This window comes from Pomacea canaliculata, linkage group LG2 (assembly GCF_003073045.1).
Source record: "Pomacea canaliculata isolate SZHN2017 linkage group LG2, ASM307304v1, whole genome shotgun sequence".
Taxonomy (NCBI): domain Eukaryota; kingdom Metazoa; phylum Mollusca; class Gastropoda; order Architaenioglossa; family Ampullariidae; genus Pomacea; species Pomacea canaliculata.
The window spans coordinates 7,362,577-7,367,735 of NC_037591.1; positions in this window are offsets into that span (position 1 = coordinate 7,362,577).

Consider the following 5,159-nt stretch of genomic DNA (forward strand, 5'->3'; position numbering starts at 1 on the left):
TTCATGAAGGTAATTCATGTTCACTTGGCGGTGCACATTATTTAACTTTGTGTTTTTTATTGTTTTGCTCTCTTGTTTCGTGTACAAGAAGGTAAGAAAAGAACATGAACCTCGCCGCATTAATGTAAATTATGGTCACACTAGTCCCAAAATTATCCTACAAAATTATCCTTAGAGCTAACAAGATATACGGAAAATAGAGCTATTTAGTAGATCGATGTTAGTTTTCGCATTTGTAGACTAACTCAGGTTGACACAAATAGTTTTGGATCCCTAGAACAACGCAGTTTGAAAGAGTAGACAAATGCCAACTTTGGCATCTCCAAGACAACGCAGTCTAGCACTGTCATGTATGAGAATGGCAATGTTATAATTTCGACAATGATGTGTAATGTTGATAATAAACTGCAATGTTGACAATGAGCTAAAATGTTGGCACCGATCTGTAATGCTGACAACGAGGAACAACAATGACAATGAGTTGAAAGTCATTAACCCCAAGACGGTTGGAGCTTCTAACCCACCCCCACAACGACTGTTTTCTAAAACTTCCAGACCAAAAGTGAACTTTTGTGATAAGACAAAGAACTTTCCAGCTGCGCATATTTTATGTCAGTTCTGTCCAGTGTGATTGAGGTTTCTTCGGCTTCGCCACCGACACAGGATGGCGTCCAGCCGTTGCCTCCCTCCGACAGCAGGACCCATCTATAAGACTTACCTGTCCTTTGTGTGGGATTTGCTTGATGTGACAGTTTGAGGGGGGAAATATAATGGAAGTTTCACAACAAACGAAATGAGGCTGCTTTCAGACAAATGGTAGCTAGCCAAGAAAGGTCACAAGAAATATGTTGTCGTCCTTTGTTGGGATGTGGGCTTGCAAAAATAAACTACTCGACCTTTGAGACTTTGGTGAACTCGCAGGTAATCTGTGGCCAAGGCAAAGAAGTAGGAAGAGGTTGACAGATAGATGGTGATATAGACAGATAGACCCTATGGATGTCAATTTGTACCTTTGTCCAACATCTCCAGCAATATAGACATAGTGTACCCGTTTCTTTCCTGCTACTTGTTGCGATGCCAACAACCCTCCCCAACGGTTTTTGACATTACCTGGCGTTTGATATTGATTGAACGGTTCCGTGCGAGTAAAATATGAAGACTGTCAAGAAAAAAATAACATGCAGGGGTCTTGGTATTTAACAACCATAGGGGTAGATCATTTACGAGGACCCACATATTGGAGACACCCGAATACTCTGCCTGCGGGGTATGCTGTAATGAATAGTACTGTCAGCGAAATGTTTGTTTTAGAGGAATTTCCATTCATATCAAAAAGCCAGATACCGTTTTTCATTTTAATGATTCGGTAATAAATTCTGAAAGGAGGTGTTTTCTGTTCCCCAATTTTTCTAAAATATTGGATGAAAAATATTTTTGTTGTGGTACTTGTAATTTCGGACAGTCTGTATATTTATTATTTATTTATTATTATTATTATTATTATTATTATTACTACTACTACTACTATTATTATTATAAAACGTTATGATGAATTTTCTCTCGCTCTCTTTCTCTCTCTCTCACAGAGAGTATCTGTGCGTGTCTGTCGGTGTGTCGCAGCTCCTAGGACAGAACCTCTGTGTCAGGTACATTTATTTGTGGGTGGATGTTGGTGGGGAAGGTTGGGGAGGGGGTTAACCGAGTTACTTGTACCCTGCCCTGGTCCAGACCAGAAGCCTTTCACCGGCGCCAGGATGCCCTCCCCTCACCATATTTTTACCTCCACGGGCCATTTCTTGACCAGCGGACCATTATTCAAAGGGACCGGGCCATATTTCAGCAGCAGCGCCAAAAGTTACGTGGGGGCGACGGTAGCGGTAGGGCCCCCATAGGCCCGGTGACGTTCATTAGTGACGCCACGCTGGAGTGACGGCGCGGGCTTGGGTTTCAGATGAACTATGACCACCACTTCGGCCTGCAGACGGGGGATGTGGTGGTAGTGTATGTGTGTGTGTGTGGGAAGGGAGGGTAGGGGTCGGGGAGGGAGTGTGGAGGACGATTTATCGCCGGGCGTAAGCGATGACTTATGACGAGGCGTGTTCTTACTCGCGTTGTGTGCCACTCGCTGCTGCTGATGCTGGTGTTGGTGAGGAGACTGCCACTTCTCGCCCTCGCCAGCAGCTTCTGCATTCCGTGGTGAGCTCGTGCAGGTAACTCTCACCACGCTCAGATCGTCGATATGTTACAGTAGCTACCACCATCCCTCTACCATCCAGCATCCGCATCACGACTGATTCTTTTCAATACTTAGGTTTCTTGAACTGTTGTTTTATTTTGTCTCTTTATTGTATTTTATTGTTTTCTTGTCTTGTCATTTCATTTTATTGTGTTTTGTTGCTTTGTCGTTGTTGTTTTGTTTTTTTTCATCCTCTTCTTCCTCCCTCCTTTTCCTCCTGGATTTCCTTTTCTCTTCCATATCTTTTCTTCCTTTCTTCTTCTTATTTCATATTTCTGGTGATTGTGTTGTCTTTGACCTTATGAAACTGTTCATCTTTACCTGACTCGCGAGACAGCAGCTAAATTTTATTCACAATATTGGCAAGCCGGGGTTGATGCTGTCGATTTCCCAGTCACTTTATGATCGAGGTTTCAGCTCTTTGGAGAAATTTTTTTTTTAACAGTAACAGAAAGAAATCTATAAGTGATAAACTTGATATAGTGCAATGATAATAAGGACAAAATGGAGTTGATGGTGGTTAACACAAGAGGCTGTGGTCAAAAAGTTGCGTTGTCCACAGAGGTGGAACAGTAACCTACTCGACAGGCCTGTTCCTCTTCCCTGATGATAGGTGTGGTATTACCGCGTGGAATAAGGAAAATCAAATTAAAATACTTCCCTAAAATGTAATTTTTTCAACATGTATGATAAGCCTCTTTCATGAGTTCCTGAAGGTGATGGAGAGAGAGTACAAAAGCTCATGACCTAAAGAGGACATAAGTGTAACGTGGACTAAGAACCTCGTCGTGTTCTACCTAATCATTCAATTCCTGTCTTGAAATGGACCTTGTGTTAGACCATCTGGGTAGGATTTATATGATAGATGATCTGGTTATAGATTATATTAGTATGTGTATAAAACCTGTGCAAATCTACACAGTTCGTCCTCTCCAAATTTTGTATATTTTTTCCGTCTACTGAGAAAAGAATGTTCAGTTGATGCACACTGCACAGGAGAGTTTTTTTCGTCATAATTTTTCCCGTTCCAAGCCGCTATAGGATACTTTAACTGTGAAAATAACAAGCAGAATAAATGCCGACATAATCTACTATAAAAAAACAAGTTTAGAGAACATAGTTTTAGAGAGTATCATATGCACGGCGAAGACATACAAACAGACTGCTAAAGAGAGATAGCAAGGAGGAGAGCAAGTCTCTAGGCAACTGCCCCACCGCAAATTTTATCTCCCCCTTTATTACAACAACGTGCTGCTAACATGAGAAGTTAGTAAAGGGACAGAAAGAGATGTTACACTATTTCGCTATACTGACACTGTTGTCATAAAATCCTAGCATGAAGTGATAGGGGCAGGAACCCCTGTAAGAACATAGTTTTTATTCTATGTCGATGAAAACAATATGTGTGTCCCCCAGTGAAATTCTGTAATTGTTTGAGTGTTACTACTTCCCAAAATAGCAGCTGCATGGTTATGAAACATTTCTAAGAATAATTATATACTACATGTATCACGAATAGAACATTCTTTAATTAGTTTAATAGATGCACAAAGGAAAGCACACACACACATACACTCTGACACACACACCATCACCACCACCACACGCCATCACACACCATTTATTTTGATTGCGCGCGCAAGCAGAACTGACAGCGGCGCGTGAGAATGGAAGCTGCACGTGACAAAAGCGACCAATCAACGTCGAGTTCATTTAAGGGTCCCTGCGCTGTCTACGTACTGGCATGTGGAGCAGGGGAGACCACTGCGCATGTGCATTAACCTCAGAGTTACGAGCCCTGACGCACATGCCTCAAGTCATCGCTAACCTGCTCAAGAATCGAGGCAACAATTCATAAACACGGACACTGGCATGCGCGCCATCTGTAACGCCAGCCGAACAAAACTGGTTTAAACGGGTATACATTACGCTGTCCTGCTCGGGTATTTCAAAAACTAACGACGCATTTATGTGAGACTACCCTGGCACCTGCATCTGCTTCCCTGTTGCGTGCAGGCGGGTGTTGTCGGGGTGTGCTGGATGGGCGGGTAACGCTTGCTTGACAAAAAAAAAAAAAAAAAGAAAATTCTTGGCCCTGCCACATCGCCCAGCTGCCAGCTTTCAACACCCTTGTTGGTCTAATCTCTTCGATCAACGTTCTGGTCCAACACCATCCCACCCGATAAAATGTGAGCTATGACATGTTGACTGCAGTTAGTCAGTGCCTGGAGCGTCGCTTCTATCATTGACCATCCATAAGGTCCCATCCAGACACAAGTCCAAATTCTGTGAAACAAGAGGAACTTTTTAAATACAGATGAACATGAAAGTAATTAGGCTTATGTAACTCTGTGGTGTCATCGTCCCCATCTCCTGATGGAGGAAACGCTTTCATCAAATTCAATATGAAACTGCTAGCGGCATCGACATAAATGGTTACAGCAAGAAGTGCAATCCATCCTTTGCCATTATTATGTCCCTTTTCTCAGTAAAGGATGGTGTGTAACAAAGAATTTTCATCTTGGAGTTTAATACCTTTTTTTTTCTTTTTTTTGTCTTCTGAAAATGAAATTATGAACAGACTTGTTTACAAAGATTCACTTCTCAGACGATCTTGTGAAAGAATACTCCCTGATTTATTATTATTATTTTTTAAATGTGGGTTGGGTTTTACTTTTGAAAGACTCGCAATAACGAGGACATCATGACCAGAGAAATAATCCGATGAGGCGAACGCTGGTGGGAGATGGTAGGGAGGGTCGATGTGTTGCCAGCTGTTGTTCCCGCGATCTCACTGACGATGTTTCTTGTGGCTGTGACGACGTGGAGGGTGTTGTGAATGAAGAGACAAGAAATTAACCGCTTGCAGAATGAAGCGACGACAAACGGGTTGCCTCCCTTGCCCTGACGTCGACACCGATGT